This window comes from Pteronotus mesoamericanus, unplaced genomic scaffold (genome assembly GCF_021234165.1).
Source record: "Pteronotus mesoamericanus isolate MK-2021 breed Mesoamerican mustached bat unplaced genomic scaffold, CSHL_Meso_final contig_35, whole genome shotgun sequence".
Taxonomy (NCBI): Eukaryota; Metazoa; Chordata; class Mammalia; order Chiroptera; family Mormoopidae; genus Pteronotus; species Pteronotus mesoamericanus.
Genome location: NW_026555139.1, coordinates 3,147,676 through 3,168,249, shown reverse-complemented (window position 1 = coordinate 3,168,249; position 20,574 = coordinate 3,147,676). Strand labels below are relative to the sequence as shown.

The following is a 20,574-nucleotide window of genomic DNA, read 5'->3' as shown; positions in this document are numbered from 1 at the left end:
GGCAATGAATTGGTACTTAGTAATGTTTCATGAGTTTTTTCTATTCTGTACATTTTAAAGGAAGGGGAAAAGTATTCATAAATTTCTCTTCATTATTTATACATATTAAAATATTCACTAATATTTTCAGATATGATGCTTTCCCAGAGTGTTTAGGACTTCCTCTCTCATACTGAATTGTTGAGCCTGGAAATTATTGCAGTTTAGGCTCTGAAGCTGGCATTTTCATGAGAATATCTAGGTAATAATACCAAACCAGCTGGGGAATTACTAGTGCATTGAGACTACATAGGTACATGAGTACACATTGAAAATAATGAACTTTAAGTTCCATAGACTTTTGCAATAAATGGCCCTCCATATCATCTGCTTTCACAACTTGTTGGCAGATAAGAAATTACACCCTGGAGAGGTAAAGTGCCTGTGTAAGTCCTGCTGGTCACTGATAGTAGTGGGAGGAGAATTCCATCTATTCGGGCTTTTGCTGTTGTGTGGGATGACGGTTGTGAGACAATGCCTTACCTCTGGAGAGAGTAAAGGAAGAGAGTATAATGCCATAGGAAAATAAAAGCTACAATTTATTGAGCATTTACTATATGTCAGTGCTTTGTCAGTGCTTTATGTGTATCTCCAGCCCTAAGAACAAAATGAAACTGAGCATGGAAAAGGAAAAGTCGGTTTCCCAAATTTGTCTTACAAGTGGCCATTGACCATGTGGACTGGGCTCTGACTATACAGCAGCCCAGTGTAGTAAACACTGCACTCCATCTGGTTCAGAGAGTCTCACTTTCTTTGTTGTCCAGATGATGTCTTGATCTGGGGTCTTCCTAGCCTCAGTATTACAGAATCCATCTGCAACTCTTAGGCTGTCAGTGCTCCTAAGGCTGGTCCCCAATAAACCAATGACCCTATCCTCATTATCCTTGAGGGGGATGCTTATACTAGTCTTGGATTATCTGAATTCATTTTCTGAAAATGGGACACCACATGCAAAATACTACCATTCTATGGATAACAACGCACAATTACACCTCTTATTCACTTTGAGTGTCTGCAGCTTTACCCTTGGTCTGGTCAATGGCTCTGTTTTCCAGTGGTTGGAGGAAGAGGTGCCACCTGTTTTATTGTATGCTCTGGACTTCCACAGAGTACCCGTGCCGTGCATGGGAACTATATAGTCTTGCAGACACAAGAAAGTCTGTAAGTCCAAGGCATTTAGCCTCAGTAGGGGACATCCATGGCCTCTGTGAGCTCTTGTTGCTGTTCTGAATCCTTCTGGCTCCCAGTCGCATCCCAGGGACCAGAAAAAATCTGGCTTTAACAGCTTGAATTTAAGTCTAAAAACCTGGAGAGGAAAACGGTAGATCCACAAGGGCTTGTTAGGAGCCAGCAAGTATTTAGTGAGGCTCATACATTTGGTTAAAAAGAGAAAGAAATATTCTGTACTATGTTGCTCAAGGGAGGCCACACCCAGTAAAATGGTATTACATCAATTTGTGTTATGGCTCTCAAGTTCTTCCTCTTCATCCCTATAGCCTTGATCCTCATCTAAAATGGTCTGTCCTCACCTATGACTTGCCTTGACTGCAGTATCAATCTCTATGCCCATAAGTGGCCAATAAGCCCTCTCACCCTCATGATTCCCCCAGATGGGGTGATGGAGGTATGAGGAAGACATTCTCCTCCCATTCTACAGGTGGACATACTGAAGCTTAGAAACAGTAAGTGGCTTACCTTTGAGGACACAAGGTGGTAGGGAGCCTGATAGAGGCCAGGTCTCAGACTTATCTAAGGTTTCTGTTATCTTACTCTGATGTCTCCTCTAACCTCAGCCCCTAAGTTCCTCCCTAGAGACCTGCTCTCCAGAAGACTAGGCAGGAACAGCTCCTTAACAGCCTTTGGGGATAATCTGTTCTTGGGGTAATTTCTAGAACTCTTCAACCCACTGCCTTCTGGATGTCTTTCCCCAGGTGTTCCACAGGTGTATCTGTCCTTCTGTGCCTATAAAAGATCATGTCATCTCCGTCTCCCACATCTGCTTCCTCTACTAGGGTCCCATCCCATCTTCTGTCCAACACCCCAACCAGAGGCCTGGTGGTGGGCTCATCTTCCTCTTTGAGCCACATGTTTTTGCATTCTCATTCATTAGTTCTTTAATTCATTCCCTTCTCTGCACGCTCATTGCTCATGCCTTGGCTTAGGCCCTGGTCATTTCTCATTGTGACAAACGGGATGGTCTCAGTTCCCCTGTGGCCAGTGTACCCTGCACCCCCTTTACCTAGGTGCTATGTAGTTCTTTCACTGGAAAAAACAGGGGCCTATTCTAGTAACTTAAACAGGAAAGGATGCATTGGAGGGATGTGAGTTGGTCCATGGGATTGAAGGGTGGGCTGATGAACCAGGACTGGAGCAGGCAGATGTGTAGGATTTCATTAAGAGAATATATTCACATTCCCCACTTTGCCTTTGTAAATCAAATGTCCATTACTGTTGTCAACTGTGTGACAGTGTGCAGATGCAAGGGAGTGGAGTCTGATGGAGGACTAGGCTTACCAGAGCTCTGAGTGAAGATTTTGGGAGTAAGGGGATTATATAGGCAGTGTCTTTGGGGGTAAAATAGGATCAGAGCTTGTAAGGCCATGCAAATAGTCATCAACGAGAAGAGATGAGGCAAGGAGAGAGAAGGAGGGAGAAAGAGGACAAAAAAGGAAGAAATGAAAATAAGTACAAATAGAAGGAAAGAAGGAAGGAGGGAAGAAGGGAGGAAAGAAGAGATTTGAGATAGTTGCAGTGGCTAGAACCTGGGAAATTCAGACAGGCTAAGTTAGTCAGGTTTGAAGCAGAGGGTGGGAGGTAACTCCTGGGAAATTCTTTGAGCTGTGTTAGTGGCCTCTGGAGCTTTGTATGGAATATTTGAGGCCAGTGTGAACAGAGAGTGATTCTCTAAGAACACTCACCCAGAGCCACTCTGAGCACAAAGACAAAAATGAGCCACAAACCTGTCTTCAATATCTGTAGGGTGGCAGGGGCCCTGAGACAAGCTACAAAATTTGAGAACAATCAGGACAGGAGATGATGCAAACAGCTAAGGCTATTGGGTGGTAGGTTGTTTCAGGTCCTCTCAAGGTGCCCTCACAGATGAGGATATTCAGACTAATAGAGATTGAGAGGTTTTATCAAAATCACAGCTAGAAAGTGACAAAGCTAGAAAGAGGCACCCCTGGGAATTGAACGCAGGTCTATCTGCTTCCAAAGGACATGTGTTTTCCTCCCTACTACATACATGAACTCTCTGAGCATTGATCCCATATTTGAGGCTCTGGGAGGCAAGGGGCCTGGAGCTTCTTGAGTAAAGGGCATTTGTGGTGGGCAGAGGTGCTACTACCTCACAATGACTTTCCACCTAGGCCAGGTGCACCTGAGACTCTCCTGCAGCTGGGTGGATAGCACAGGAGAACTTCTCCCCTTCCCGTCCCCCGTCCCCCTCCCCCATACACTGGCCTTTCAATGTCAGCAAGCTGCTGCCTCCCAGGTTCCCAGCACAATCCCAGCTGCTTATTGCTCCAGGGCCTTTGGGAATAAGTCTTGTGACCTGGCTGTTTTCTCAACCCAGCCTGGTTACAAGGGGCTGTTTTTTTCCACCACTGCTATTAACCCAAACCTTGCTGTGCAACATCTAATTTTGACCTTCAAACATCTTTGTTTTATTTTATTTCCAGGTTTGCCTTTGTTTGTTATACCTTTCAATATACCATCTGGAAATCCTATAACCATTCTGAAAGACAAAGGATGTTATTACTTGGAATTCTTTGCTGTCTCCTAATTGGTAGATTAAATACAAATGAGCCATTAGATCAACTGAAAATGCCAAGTTCAGATGGATCTGAGGTTTTCATTTATATATTTTCTAGATCTTGGCACAGAATTACAAATGAACATTTAAACATGAACATGGTCAGATAGAATACCAATCTCTTACAAATGATGATTCAAGCTTTGGTATGGTTTTGATGAGTTCTCTGATTTGACTGTTACTCTGATTAATAAGAGAATTGCTGGTTTTTCTTTCATTTTGGAAGGAGTCTGGGAAATGTCAGCCTCCCACATGCTCTTGAATATAAAAATGATACTTCATGCGGTGGCACAGATCACTGTCACTCACACTGCTAGAGAAGAACACTTCCTTATTGGTCTTTGCTCCATGAAGGAGTTCAGTAGCTCTGGGGATAAGAGCGAGGAGCAGTGACCCTCATGGTCATACACTGAAGGGGAGAGGGTAGTAATTTGGAGCAGAAAAATTTCTACTTGGAAGACAACTGTGAACTGCAGTAGGCAGGACTGTGACTGAGCTTTTGGACCCTGCGCCACACTGGTGGGATGGGAAACTCAGAGGTGAGCAGAAGGAAACGGCACCCTCAGCAGGTGGGAGGCTGAGGGTTGCCCCATGACCTGGTAGGGTTGCTTGTTCCACTGGCCCAAATGTAGCAGTGTCTCCACAGATGCTTAAGTCATTTGTATTTTATACTCATCTACATTTTATACCCGAGTCCACCCAGTGTGTGGGGTAAGTTCTGCCCAGTTGATTCTCCTGCTCTTGTTTCACAATCTCCTTACTTTAAGGGAGTAGCAAGAACTGAGCATAAATAATGGGTGTTTTGGGGGCACCATCCTGGCTGAGAAGATAGACCACGTTTCACACAGGTGAGGTCTTAGGTTTTATTTCCAGGCCAGGACTTTGGCTTATCACCCACTGATTTCATCTTTCCCTTCTTGGCTTATTAGCAGGGACCATGATATTTGTTGCCCTACATTGTGACTCCACAGCCTATAGCTAGTGCTCCAGGTTTTCAACTCCCTTTCATACCCCAGATCTTTCCCTCTTTCCCCTTATGGTAACTGTATTGCCTTTGCAAAGTGGCCTCTGCTGTTGTGCTCTCTCAAGGCACATTGAGAAACCAAAGTTTCTCATACAGACAAACTGGGCTGATGTGAATGGAATGAGGTCAGAGCTGAGATGCAGCTGTGTGGTAAGCATGTGTGTATGGGAAGGAGGATAGCAGCTTTAGGTAATGAAATAAACTTGACTTCTTGGGGAGGGGGTAGGGAGATGCTGGCAAGAGCCTAGTTACAGAGGCTCAGACATCACTGGGGACCCAGGGCTTATCTCTACAACCTTAGAAGAGATAAGGGGAACTGTGAGGATTTTTAATGATGGGAAGATGCTGGATCATCATGCTTATGTGAGATAAGGATAACTCTGACTTCAAAGCCTGCACCATGGTCATGTTTGTGCAGTTACAGGGTCCCACATAGACATAAATGTAGGTTTATTCATATATATACACACATACACACACACACACACACATGTATATATGTAAGTGTGGAGAGTAGTTTTGTCTCTTGAACTCTTGCTCTTCCAGCATCCAGGGAGGACCAGTAAATGTTGATTCCTGAAGAAGAGAATGGTACTGAGAAGAATGGTGGGCCTCTCTTGTGTTTCCAGACTGCTGAATGAAAACAAAAGTTACCATCCGATTAGCTATACCTTCATAATAAGGTGAATGAGTTGTGGGAGGGACAAAGACTAGCACTGTAGATAACCAGAGCTTTTTTCCAACCTGGGTTACAACCAAATCTGGGTTGTAAGGGGACTGAGTCTCCTGGGTGATTTGATGTTTTGCCAAAAACCTCTGCATGAGACATGATGCATAAGTGGGCACATAGTCATGATGAAGCTGCCAAGCACCAGCTGCCCATAGCTGCAGCCTTCTGAATCATCTGAATAGTTTCCATGGTGGCATGTTCAAGCTTAACACAAAATTTGATGCAGATTTGTTGCTCTGCTTACTCAATCCTTTTGAATGCAATGGCCACACAGTACACATGCTCACTCAATGGTGTCTAATACATCCACTGACTAGTATAGTGAAGTTGTCATTGGTCACACATGCGCGTTCCAGTTTACTCTCCTTGGCTGCCAATGTTATATCAATGTCACACAAATCATTCTTGTTATATTAACAGCAGCTGGACTTTTTTCCAGACTTTGTATATTGGGTAGATGAAAATGTTTTAGAAATGATACCATATATATAAATGTCAAGAATTGTTTATATTACTGAATATTATTACTGAGCCTACATGTATGTATATAGGAGCCTTATCTTCTACCCTAAAATGCAGTGATTCTTAATTTAAGTATGCACAACCAAAAGTTATTTGGGCCTGTTTGTCTTGGTGTTAAGGTTAAGTCTTTGCACTGTGAGGAATCAATAGAAATGCATTTTCAATTCCAAAAACATTTCAGATTAACATAAGACTTAATGGCTTTTGGAGGGCCAGCATATGAGGAAGACAACAATGATCTCACAAAAGGATGTATTCATTGCTATCCTGCCATCATGGCCTTCTCCCTCACTCCCTTTAACAGGACACAGTCCCTTTTCTGATCCTTCCCAAGAGCTCTGACCAGGTCCCTTTCAGGACCACTTCCTATCCCTTACAGCTGTCCTTTTGGTTACTGGCTGTGCACTACAAATAACTCAGAGTTCTGCTTCCATGCACACTCCCAAAGTGATATAGGGGAAAGGTTACGAATACTCTATGCCATTTTTTTGTCTTTGTGATATATACTAGAAAACCATTCAAACTGGATCTGAAGCTTCTTTGGACTGTATGTTCTGTAGATATCAAACAGTGTGGGAGTTGCACCTTAATAACCACTCAAAAAGGGTCCACTATGGATTATACAGGAACAGGAATTTCAGCTTCATTCAGTGATGAGGAAACAAAGGTTCATAGAGGTGATTTAAATTGTTCAAATCACAGAGCCCTAAAAGAGTGTGGTCTTAAACCCAGATCTTCTGATTCCAAGTTAAAAACTATGTCCACTAACTCTCAGAAAGCACAGACTGAGTTTCAGAGTTGATCTTTGGGTCATATGTGGTACAGCGAGAGTCACAACTCCACGGAGAATAAATGGAGTTTTGTTTTGCTGCACAAGCTGGTGGTGTCTCTAGCAGTAACATTGACTGAGGGATAATGAGGATGGATTGCAAGTGTCGGGGGAGCTGCCTTTGAGACTCAGACTGAGTGATCCTCATCTCACTTGTGCTCCTTGAGCCCACCCAGGGGAACACTACTGTCTACCCACCCAGGTGGAATCCCACTAAGACTTCTGGTTTCTCAGCCCTCAAGGTTGCTTTTCTTGATGGAATGCAAACAGTTCCCTGCCTGGAGCCCTGCCAAGACTTGGCAGGATTACATGTCACATTCAGTTCCAGATTAATACATGTTTGAACAGTTTTGCTGAAGATGAAGACTATTATTTATTTAATTTTATTTTCTAAAACCCTAAAAGAGCTTTAAGTACATGATTTTGGATTTCTGCACATAAGATACATGAGCAGGATTAGTTTTATTTTTATAATGGATATCCATAATAATATCATAAAAATAGCATTCTATATTTATTTAAAGTTTTCTTTTCTTTTTAAGCTTTCCCCCAAGAATTTGGGTTATAATTTAGGGATTTGTAGAAATTCAGTGTGAGAGGAGTGGAAGTAGCTTATCTGCTTTCTGAATCCTCTCTATGAAATTTTCATTAAGGGTACTCAAACTTGGACTCCCCCACTCACAGGTAACTTCCTATCTTACAGAGCAGCCTGTTTCCTCCTACAGCACTACCTGAATATCTGTACTGAATTGAATCAAGACACAAAGAACCTGGGTGACAGAGTTATTAGGTCTGGGAAAGACTCAGGCCAACTGTCTCATTTCATGAATATGAAAACTGAGCTCTGACTTTGATCACTTCTACAAACTTTGAGATCTATGATCTTGTCCAACCCATGTGTCCTAATTCCTAGTGCCTTTCCATGCATGTTAGCCCTGTCCAGGCTGACTAGTAGTGACATGGCTCTATTGCTTTGAAATATTAATGAAATCAATTTAAATTTATTAAATTATTAATTGATAAATTTATGAAAGGTATGTGATTACAACATTTTATTTCCTATATTTTTAAAGATTTTATTTATTTATTTACAGAGAAGGGGGAAGGGAGGAAGAGAGGGAGTGAAACAACAATGTGTGGCTGCCTCTTGTGCGCCCCCCACAGGGGACCTGGCCTGCAACCCAGGTATGTACCCTGACTGGGACTTGAACCATCAACCCTTTGGTTCTCAGGTTGGAACTCAATCCAATGAGCCACACCAGCCACAGCTGATTACAACTTTTTAATGTAATATTATAGGTGCTCAGGTCTGGGTGTACATTTTTGTAGGGGTTAAAAATACAGTTTTTCTTATTAAAAACTTAAATGCTGGAAGAAGTTTCAAATTATTATAGAGAGAATACAGATCAGAAATGTATTTCTGTGATGATTTTTCATGATGCTTTTGGGTCATCACTTAGAGCAAGGTAGCCATCACACTATGCAGCAGGAGTTCTCTGACTGTGGTCCCTGGACTGACATTATCAGCATCACCTGTAACCTGTTACAAAAGTAGCTCTGCCCTACTGATTTGGAAGCTCAGGGATGGAGTCCCTGCAACCTGTGTTTTTGCAAGACCTCCAGGGTATTTTCATACCTGTGTAAGTTTGAGACCTTGTACTGTGCAGAATATTATTGTCTTCCTGGTCTGTGTGACTGTGCAATAGTTAATTTTATGTGTTCACTTGGCTAGGCCATGGTGCCCATTCTATTGGTCAAACAGCTTAGATGACTCTGTGAAGGCAAATTTATTTTAGTTTTTAAATAAGTAGACTTTGGGTAAAACAGATTACCTTTCATAATATACATAGGCCTAGTCCAGTGAGTTGAAAAGTTTAAGAGAAGACTCTGATTTCTACTGGGGAGAAAGCAATTCTGCCTCCAGACTTGCCTGCAACTCAAGGCCTAAACATCAACTCCTGGTGGAATTTCCAGTCTTCCAGCCTGCCGTTCAAAGTTCAGACTTGCCAGCTCCCACAGTTATGTGAGCCAGTTCCTTAAAATGTATCTCCCTTTCTCTGTCTCTGTCTCTGTCTGTCCATCCTATTGATTCTGTTTCTCTGGACAACTCTAATACAAACAGTATCAGAATCTAATCTCTGTAATCTTTCTTATGTAGCCCAGCTTTAGCCATGCAATCTTTCTTAGTATCAGAGAGGTATACTTGATTTACTGAATTTATGAACTAGTCTTTATATAGACATATACTTTCATTTCTTTTGAGTAAAATAACTAGAAATGGAATTGCTGGATCATATGATAAGCATATGGGTAAAATTAAAAAAATTTTTAATCTTTATTGTATTTTTTTCCATTACTATTTAGTCCCCTTATCCCCTCTGCCCCAGTAATCACCACACTGTTGTCCATGTCCATGAGTCCTTTTTCCTATTTGTTCAATCCCTATGCCCCCTAACCTTCCCTCACCCACACATAGCTTTCATCCTGCCCTCCATCTATGAGTCTGTCCTCATATTCCTTGTTAGTGAAGTTTGTTCATTAGATTCCACACATAAGTGAAACTGTATGGTATTTGTCTTTCTCTGACTCATTTCTTTCACTTAGCATAATGTTCTCCAGGTCCACCCATACTGTTACAAAGGATAAAACTTTCTTCTTTTTTTATAGCCAAAAAGTATTCCATTACGTCCTGTAGTTGTTTTATCCACTCACCTACTGATGGACACTTGGGCTGTTTTCATATCTTGGCAATTGTAAATAATGCTGCAATAACAAAGGGGTGCTTATGTTCTTTTCAATTAGTGTTTTGGGTTCCTGCGGATATATTCCCAGAAATGGGATAGTTGCACCAAAAGGCAAATCTATTTTTAATTTTTTGAGGTAACTCTATACTGTTTTCCACAGTGGCTACACCAATCTACAGTTCCAACAACAGTGCAAACGGGATCCCCTTTCTCCACATCCTTGCCAGCACTTGTTTGTTGGCCACTTTGACAGGTGTGAGGTGATATCTGATTGTGGTTTGAGTTTGCATTTCTCTGATGATTAGTGATGCTGAACATCTTTTCATATGTCTACTGGTCACCTGTATGTCCTCTTTGGATAAGTGTCTATTCAGGTCCTTTGCCCATTTTTTAACTGAGTTGTTGGTATATGCTTAACTTTTTAGGAACTGCCAAAATGTTTCTAGTATGATTGTATCATTTTATAATACATCCCCTCTAGCAGTGTATGAAAGTTTAGTTCTTCCACACCCTCTCACACTCACAATGATTAAGTTTTCTATTTCAGTGATTTGAATAGGTGTGTAGTGGTGTCTCCTTATGGTTTTAATTTGCAGTTCCAAAATGACTAATGACGTTGAACATCTTTTTATGTGCTTATTTATCACCTGTATATTGTCTTTGGGGATGTGTCTTTCAAATCTTTTGCCCATTTAAAAAAATTGGAGTTCAGGGTGATTGCGGCAGAGGAGAGTAATGGGGGGAAAATGGGGACAACTGTAATTGAACAACAATAAAACATATTCTAAAATTAAAAAAACAAACAAAAAATTGGTTTGTTTGTTTTCTTATTATTGAGGTTTGAGAGTTTTTTTTAAGAGTTTTTATATTAGATATATAATTTGAAAATATTTTTCCCACTCTGTGGCCTGTCTATTCATCCTCATTATAGTGTCTTTTGAAAAAGGTGAATTTTAATTTTGATGAAGTCTAGTTTATAATTTGATTCTTTTGGTGAATTTGCTTTTGGTGTCATATTTAAGAAATTTTTGCCTACTCAAAGGTCACAAATGGTTTCTCCTCTTTTCTTCCAGAAGTTTCTTAGTTTTATTTTGAGTTAATTTTGGTAGATGGTGCAAAGTATTAGTTAAAATTTATTTTTATTAATATGCATATCAGATTGTTTCACCATCATTAATAAATAAAATATTTTTTGACACTGAATTGCCTTTGCACCTTTGTCAAATCTCGGCTCTTCTATGTGGGTCTTTTTTGGACTCTTCATTCTCTTCCATTTATTTATTTGTATATTTTTGTCTAAATATCACATTATTTTGATTACTGAAGTTTTATAATAATTCTTGAAATCAGTGTTAATTCTTTAACTTGTTATTCTTTTTCAAATATTTATTTATTTATTTATTTATTTAGTTTATATCATCTGTGTGGCAATTTTATTTTATTTTATTTTATTTTTTTTAAATTTATTTACTTTTTAATTACATTTGTCTCTGCCTCCCCCCCACCTCTTTCCCTTTCCCCCTTCCACCTTCCCTCCCTCAGCTCTTCCCCTTTGGTTTTGTCCATGAGTCTTTGTTATATGTTCCTTGACTTTCCCCTTCCCTTCCCTTTCCCTACCCCCCCTTCCTTCTTGTCTCTGTTGATTTCTTTTCCTTTCAGTGTTGCTGGTCATATTTTCCTTGCATCTTTGCATTGTTGGTTAGGTTCCGCTTATAGGTGAGATCACATGGTATTTGTCTTTCGCCCCCTGGCTTATTTCGCTTAGCATGATGCTCTCCAGTTCCATCCATGCTGTCGCAAAGTTTAGTACTTCTTTTTTTCTTTCTGCTGCATAGTATTCCATTGTGTATATGTACCATTATTTTTTGATCCAATCATCTACTGATGGGCATTTAGGTTGCTTCCAACACTTGGCTATTGTAAATTGTGCTGCTATGAACATTGGGGTGCATAGGTTCTTTTGTATTGGCGTTTTTGTGTTCTCAGGGTATAGTCCCAGCAGGGGAATCGCTGGATCAAAAGGCAGTTCCATTTTCAGCTTTCTGAGGAAATTCCACACTGCTTTCCATAGTGGCTACACCAGTCTGCATTCCCACCAACAGTGTACTAGGGTTCCCATTTCTCCACAGCCTCGCCAGCACCTGTTGTTTGTGGATCTGTTTATGACGGCCATTCTGACCGGTGTGAGGTGGTACCTCATGGTGCTTTTGATCTGCATTTCTCTGATGGCTAGTGATGCTGAGCATCCTTTCAAATGCCTCTGGGCCCTCTGTATCTCCTCCTTAGAAAAGCATCTGCCCAGGTCCTTTGCCCATTTTTTGATTGGATCGTTTCTCTTCTTGGAGTAGAGTCGAGTGAGTTCTTTATATATCTTGGAGAACAAACCTCTATCTGATGTATCATTAGCAAATATATTTTCCCATAGGGTTGGCTCCCTTTTCATTTTGCTGATGTTTTCTTTAGCCCTGCAGAAGCTTCTTATTTTTATGAGGTCCCACTTGTTTATTCTTTCCTTTATGTCCCTTGCTTTAGGAGACATATCAGTGAAAAAATTGCTGCTTGGGATATCTGAGAGTTTCCTGCCAATGTTCTCCTCTAGGACTTTGATGGTGTTGCGACTTATATTTAAGTCTTTTATCCATCTTGAATTTATTTTTGTGTATGGTGTCAGCTGATGATCCAATTTCAATTTTTTGCATGTAGCCATCCAGCTCTCCCAACACCATTTGTTGAAGAGGCTATTATTGCTCCATTTTATGCTTCTGCCCCCTTTGTCGAATATTAGATGCCCATAGAGACCTGGGCTTATTTCTGGGCTTTCTATTCTGTTCCCCTGGTCTATGGGTCTGTTCTTGTGCCAGTACCAGATTGTTTTGAGTATAGTGGCTTTGTAGTAGAGTTTGATGTCCGGTATTGTGATCCCTCGTACTTTGTGTTTCTTTCTCAAAATTGCTGCGGCTAATCGGGGTCGTTTATGGTTCCATACAAATTTTTGAAATGTCTGTTCTATTTCTGTGAAATACGTCATTGGTATCTTAATAGGGATTGCGTTGAATCTATAAATTGCTTTGGGTAGTATGGACATTTTGAGGACATTAATTCTTCCAATCCATGAGCACGGTATATGCTTCCCTTTATTTGTGTCTTCCTTAATTTCTTTTTTCAATGTTGTACAGTTTTCTGCATACAGGTCTTTTGTGTCTTTGGTTAAATTTATCCCTAGGTACTTTATCTTTTTTCGTGCTATATCAAATGGTATATTTTTTCTGATTTCTTCTTCTTCTATTGCATTGCTGGTGTACAAAAACGCCTTTGATTTCTGAATGTTGACTTTGTATCCTGCTGTTTTGCCAAATTCACTTATTAGGTTGAGGAGTTTTTTGGTAGAGTCTACAGGGTTCTCTATGTACACTATCATGTCATCTGCAAACAATGATAGTTTTACTTCCTCCTTTCCTATTTGGATGCCTTTTATCTCTTTCTCTTGTCTGACCAGTGTGGCTAGGACTTCCAATACAATGTTGAAAAGAAGCCGTGAGAGTGCACATCCTTGTCGTGTTCCCGATCTTAGTGGGAAAGCTTTCAGTTTTTGCCCGTTGAGTATGATATTAGCTGTAGGTTTTTCATATATGGCCTTTATTACGTTGAGGAATGCCCCATTTATTCCCATTTTGCTGAGTGTTTTCATCATAAATGGGTGATGTACCTTGTCAAATGCTTTTTCTGCATCTATTGAGATGATCATGTGGTTTTTGTCTTTTCTTTTATTTATGTGATGTATCACGTTTACTGATTTGCGTATATCGAACCATCCCTGCATCCCTGGGATGAATCCCACTTGATCGTGGTGGATAATCTTTTGAACGTATTGCTGGATGCGGTTTGCCAATATTTTGTTCAGGATTTTAGCATCTATGTTCATCAGCAAAATTGGCCTGTAGTTTTCTTTCTTTGTAGGGTCTTTATCTGGTTTTGGGATCAGGGTGATGCTGGCCTCATAGAAGGAGTCTGGCAGTCTTCCCTCCTCTTGGATTTTTTGGAATAGTCTGAGAAGGACAGGAGTTAGCTCTTCCTTAAATGTTTTGTAAAATTCTCCTGGGAAACCGTCTGGCCCTGGGCTTTTGTGTGCTGGGAGTTCCTTGATGACTGCTTCAATTTCCCCAACTGTAATCGGTCTGTTCAAGCTTTCTGTTTCTTCCTCCTTCAGTGTTGGAAGATTATACTTTTCTAAAAATTTGTCCATTTCGTCAAGATTTTCAAATTTCTTGGCATATAATTGTTCATAATAGTTTCTGATGATCCTTTGTATTTCTGTGGTATCAGTTGTTATTTCTCCTCTTTCATTTCTGATATTATTTATTTGGGTCCTCTCCCTTTTTTTCTTGATGAGTCTGCTTAAAGGTTTGTCCACTTTATGAATCTTTTCAAAGAACCAGCTTCTGGATTGGTTGATCCTCTGAATTGTTCTTTTTGTCTCTATGTCATTCAGTTCTGCTCTAATCTTGACTATTTCCTTCCTTCTCCTTGCTCTGGGATTTATTTGTTGTTGTTTCTCCAGTTCTTCAAGTTGTAGTGTTAGGTCTTTTATTTGAAATGTTTCTATCTTTTTAAGGTAAGCCTGTATTGCTATGAACTTCCCTCTCAGGACCGCCTTTGCTGTGTCCCATAGGTTTTGGAAAGTTGTCTGTTCATTTTCATTTGTTTCCAGAAATTTTTTGATTTCTTCTCTTATCTCATTATTGACCCATTCATTGTTTAATAGTGTACTGTTCAGTCTCCATGAGTTTCCAAGTTTTTGAAGTTTCTCTTTGAGTTTGATTTCGAGTTTCAAGGCCTTGTGGTCTGAGAAAAAGTTTGGTATTATTTCAATTTTCCTGAATTTGCTGAGGCTTGCTTTGTGTCCTATCATGTGGTCTATCTTTGAAAAACTGCCATGAGCATTTGAAAAGAATGTGTATTTTTCTTCTTTGGGATGTAAGATTCTATATATGTCAGTTAAGTCTCTTTGATTCAGTGTTTCATTCAGCGCCACGATATGTTTATTAATGTTTTGTTTGGAAGATCTGTCCATTTTTGACAGTGGGGTGTTGAAATCCCCTACTATCAGTGTGTTGCTATCTATATCTTTTTTGAAGTCATCCAACAATTTCCTTATAAACTTGGGGGCTCCTATATTGGGAGCATATAAGTTTACAATGTTGATGTCTTCTTGATAGATTCTTCCTTTAAGTATGATAAAGTGCCCCTCTGGGTCTCTCTTTATGGCCTTTGCTTTGAAATCTACTTTGTCTGATACAAGTATGGCAACGCCAGCCTTTTTTTCATGTCCATTTGCTTGGAATATTATTTTCCATCCCTTTACTTTCAATTTGTGTAGGTCTTTTGCTCTGAGGTGGGTCTCTTGTAGGCAGCATATGTGTGGGTCATGTTTTCTTATCCATTCAGCTACCCTGTGTCTTTTGATTGGGGCATTTAATCCATTCACATTGAGAGATATTACTGATAGAAACTTACTCATCTTTTCTCTTTGTACTTGTGTTCCTCTCTGTCTCATTCTTTTCCTTCATCTGCTTAAACCAGTCCCCTTAGCATATCTTGGAGTGCTGGTTTGGTAGAGATGTATTCTTTTAGCTTTCTTTTGTCTGGGAAACTCCGTATTTCTCCTTCTATTTTAATGGAGAGCCTAGCTGGGTAGAGCAGCCTTGGCTGTAGGCCCTTGCTTTTCATGGCTTGGAATATTTGTTGCCATTCCCTTCTGGCTTGTAGTGTTTCTGTTGAGAAGTCAGCTCCTAGGCGTATCGGGGCCCCCTTGTATGTTACTTTCTCCTTCTCCCTTGCTGCCTTGAGGATTCTCTCTTTGTCTTTGACATTTGCCATTTTAATGATGATGTGTCTTGGAGTGGACCTCCTTGGGTCCTTCTTGAGTGGGTTCCTCTGTGCCTCCTGGATCCATGAGAGCCTTTCTCTCCTCAAATTAGGGAAATTTTCCATCATTACTTTTTCGAGGAGGTTCTCTATTTCTTGCTCCTCTTCTTCTCCTTCTGGTATCCCTATTATACGGATATTATTGCGTTTCAGGTTGTCCTGCATTTCCCTAAATGCTTCTTCATTCTTTTTGAGCCGTTTTTCCATTTCTTGTTCTTTCTGGGAGCTTTTCTCTACCTTGTCCTCCATCTCACTGATTCGAATCTTGGCTTCATCCAGCCTGCTTTGGATTCCTTCTACTGTGTTCTTCAATTCAAAAATGGTATTCTTCATATCCTCTTGTGTCTTCTTGATAGTTTCTATGTCCTTTTCCAGGCTGATATAATTTGCTGTAAGATCATGATAGTTTCTCTGCAGTTTCTCATAGTTATCTTTGAGCCTCTGAGCTCATTGAGCTTCCTTAGAACCATTGTTTTGAATTCAATATCTGATAGTTCCCTTGCCTGTATTTCATTTAGCTCTCTCTGTGGAGAGTCCCCTTTTCCACTCATTTTGGGGGAACTTCTTTTTGTTCCCATTTTTGTGAGAGTCTCTTAAGTATTTTTGTCCTTTACTTTTCTTTCTGGGCTTGCCTCTGATGATATCATTTGTTGACCCTATAGAGCCTTGGGTTGTTTGTTTGAGCCTTCCAGGAGTCTAATGCCTGTGTCTGACTCCTGCTTGGAGCAGCTCTGTGACCCCTTCGGTCAGGGCTGGGCTATATTTTGGGATCTCTCTGCGCTCTCATGCGGGCTCCTTGAGCGCGTTCCCAGCGCGGCAGGTCCCCCGCCTGCCTGGGCTCGCATGTGCTTGCCCCAGACCAGGGGACTTATTCGCGACCTCCCGTACTCATCTGGCCTCCCTGGCACGCGAGCTTTGTGGCACTGGTCAGTTTAGGGTCTTCTATTGTGTGTTTTCCCTGCTTTTGGCTCTTTGGGTGTGTTGCTTGCCCTCACCAAATGGGGACTACGGAAATGGGAGGAAATCAGCTCTAGGACTCTCCAGTTAATCCTGTTTCTGGTCTCTCCTCCAGGGACTCTGGGCAGCTCTACTTATTTTGTGGGCTGCTCCGCAATCGCGGCGGGCAGGTCAATTTATGCCTGCCCTTGCCCCTCTGTGCACTCCCTCGCAGGCCGTATGGGTGCCAGTCTGTGTGAGGCCTTGCCGGCAGGTGCAAGCATTCGCCAGCCCTCGTGGGTCACACACACGCTCGCCAACCCTCGCCGGTCACTCGGCGCAAGTGTGCACGCCTTCTCTGGGTGTTTTGGGGTGTCTATGTTTGCTTTTCAGCTTTTGGCTCTTTGGGGGTGTGGCCTCTTCCCACGCAATGGAGACTAAGGCAAGGAGAAGGAGTCGGGACTCCCTGGTTCCTCCTCCCGTTCTTTCCCCAATGCCTCCGTTTCTAGTCTCCCCTCAGGGGCCTCTGGGCAGTTCTGTGACCCCTTCGGCCGAGGATCCAACCCCTGTGTGGACTGCGTTTCAATCGCAGGCAGTCTGGTTCATGCGCGCCCCGCTTCTGCCTCTTTGGGGTCGCGCCTTTCCAGCCCACAATGGAGACTACTGAACGGGGAGGGAGTCGGGACTCCCCGGTTCCTCCTCCCGTTCTTTCCCCAATGCCTCCGTCTCCAGCCTCTCCTCAAGGCTCTCCCAGCCAGTCTGCACTCAGCCCCGTAGCTCACAGGTGTACAAGCTGTGTGCGGAGCGCACAAAAGGCAGGTTAATTGATTCCCTTATGCCTGAGCGAGATGGTAGCTGGCGAGTGGGAAGTGCGTTATCACCCGGGCTCCACAGGCCGCAGTCTCAGTTCTCTTCACAAAGTTTTCCTCACCAGTCTTTTCCCAGGCACCAGCCCACCCTGCTGCCTCCTCTACCCAGCGATCAAGCAGGGTGGCTGCCGCTGCAACTTTTGCGTTTGCCCTTTAAATGTCTTTTTGCATCCCCAGCCACCTGTCTCTGGCAGAGAGCGCCCCTAAGCTTTTTGGGGTTGCGTTTTGTCTGTATTTTCTCGGCTTTAGCTGCTGTAGTTTAGGGGTTCCTGTTTATGATTCAGACCCCGTTCTTCTCGGGGGACGCTAACTGGCCGTTTCAATGTCCCTCTGGTGCCAGTGCCCGTGCGCACCCAGACCACCCTCTCGAGCCTCCACCGCAATTCTCACCCGTTGGGATGTGTGAGAGTCGAATCCACTGTCTGCGGCACCAAGGCTCCTCTCCCACTATCGCTCCACTGCTTTCCAGGTGATTACTCCATTATTTAGTTGCAATTCCAGTTTGGTTTTGGGAGGAGGTCAGCGTGACTCCCTTTCACTCCTCCGCCATCTTTCATCCTCAAATAATGCTTTCATTCATTGTATGGACAGCTCACCTTTAGTGCTTACATTTTGTTTGAATTGTCAAGCTTTATCTGAATAGATCTGTGTAATACATGATATCTTGCAGAGCACCAGGTTGTTTGAAGGCTTAGATTCTGTACTTTCATATAAACTCCTAAATTTCTACAGATTTCTAATTTCACCTAAGAGGTGTTTAATTTCATCATTCTTCTGCTCCAACATGGTGAACAACCATTCCTGCTGCTCAAATTCAGTTAGAGACCCTTTCATTAGTAGCAATGTGGTGATTTGCAGCTTCTTTCTTTGCATCTCCTCTCTATTAAATGCATTTTGCTTCTTTAGTGACTGATACTTGACTTTGATACTGATAAGTTGACATTCCATTGCTGCCCTTCGATTTTCTACCTCTGCAAACAGAGTTGCCTTTATCATTGGGGTCCAAAGCTTGTTGGACTGCTTGGTCTAATTGCACTTGAAGGTCTTGTTTTACTAGATGTGCTTTCTCTAAGGCATTATAATAAGAAACTGCTTCTTTCTCTCACTCCTCTTTTTCTTCTGTAAGCCAGTCGACCTGGCACATTAAATTAGAATTAAGAAGTTCTAGTTGTTCTTGTCTGTACTGCAGTTAATTCACTTCTTCTTTGAGCGTGGTCTTCATACTCTCCATTTCTGTAAGTTCAATTTGAAGAGCTAGCATCTCTGAAGACATGGCTTCATGTACACTTTCAGACATTATCCACATTTCCTCTCATTTATGAGGCAGGAGTTCCTTCTGATCTACTTTGTGCTTCAGCTGCTTTTCATTAAGCCTAGTTTTATCTAATTCTGCTTTCAGTTTCTCTTAAATTATTTTTTAGTTCATTCACTTCCTGTCCGTGGGTTCTGATCAGTTGTTCTAATTTCTCCAGGTGCATTTTCTGATCTTGTTTTATAGCTTCACATTCAGAGTCCAAACTTTCTAACATTCGACTCTTGAGCTCAACTTCTCTCTGAAGAGTATATTTTTCTTGTTCATAATTCTCAGTTATGGTCATTATTTCATTACACCATTTGTCTAATTATGTCTGCAATTCATTTTGGCTCTTCAGTAGTTGTAAACCATACTGTGCAGCTTTTAATGGTTCTTCTTCAACCTCTTTGAGCTTGCATCGAAGATCTATGATTATATCTGCCTCCATAATTTTTTCTGTTTTTAGTCCACTGTCTCAATCCTTTTGCCTGTTGCCGCTGGCGATGGCTCATGGTGCAAGCTCACTGCATCCAGGTTCAGGAGGGTAACTCAACTTAGCACAGACATCAGCCCATTCACTCAGAAGCTCTGGGGTATGTGCCAGGGCTTTTTGGTCATCTTAAAAAAAATACCTGTGGCTTTTAATTTTATTGACTTTTCTCTCTTGTTTTTCTCTTTTCTACTCATGGATTTATGCCCTGATCTTTATTATTTCCTTTCTTCTGCTTATTTCAGTTTTAATTTGCTCTCTTATTCTAGTTAAGGTGGAAACTGAGATAATAGATTTGAGCTTTTTCTTTCTGTCTAACCTAGTTTAGTGTTATAAATTTCCATTCAAGCATTGCTTTACCTGTACCCCACCCATTTTGATGTATTGTGTTTTGGCACTCAACTCACTGTTTTCTTCACATTATGGGTCATTCTCACTGGCTGTTTACATGTGGGTCTTTTTTTTTTTTATTGCATGACATGCATTATTGCTTTTTTCTTGTTGTGTGCTGGACATTTTTGTTTTCCTGCATATATTTTTCAGCTTTGTCTGGGACACAATTAAATTACTTAAGAGCAGTTTGATTCTTGCAGGTCATGCCTTTAAACTTCCTTAGGGAGAATTGGAGCTGTGTTTAGTCTAGAAGTAATCATTCTCCACTCTGAAGCAAGTCTGTGCCTAATACCTCATGGTTTGTGAGGTGTTCAGTTTGGCTGGGGGAAGAGACAGTGTTCCAGGCCTATGTGGAAGCTGGGCATTTTTTCCTATGATCCTGTTAGGGCATTCTTTCTGGGCTGTGGTAGTTCCTCACATGCTTGGGCTAATCAGCACTCTGTTGCATACTTTGTAGTTTTCTGGAGTTGTCTCTCTGTGTATCCTTCAGTCTCTTCAGGTCCTCTGTATCTACCTCAGTTTCTTTGGACTCTCAGCTTTGTGTCCTCAACTTGTGGATTCTGTGAGCTGTGCCAGAGCCCTGCTCTGTGCTGAGTTCTGGAGACTCTCTGGGCAATGATGTGGAAGATTATAGGGATTATTTGTTTCCTGAATCACTGTCTTTTGAGTCTTGGAAACTGTTATTGCAGATTCTGCCAGTTTTTGCCCCTGGTTCTTTCAGGTGGGAGGTGAAAACTGGTCCCTGTCACTCCATCTTGGCCATTTGAACCTCTCAATTTTACAGGTCAGAATTATTATTACTCCCACTTTACAAATAAGGAAATAGCTGCAAGGTTCTCTTAAATAACTTCCTAAGGCCTTCCTCTAGGAATCAGCAGTGTGGGAAGGGAACCTAGCTCAGGGTGTGCTCCCCATTCCTGGCTCCTGGAAGATGGTATAGGCAATGTCTGCTAGAGGGCAGCAGA

The 20,574-nt window shown here is 41.6% G+C and overlaps 1 pseudogene; it reads right to left on the bottom strand.

The window, feature by feature from the left end:
* LOC129073199 (protein Spindly-like) overlaps window positions 1–19,174 on the bottom strand; it is a 35,284-nt pseudogene extending 16,110 nt beyond the window's left edge.
* Between the last annotated feature and the right edge of the window lie 1,400 nt (window positions 19,175–20,574).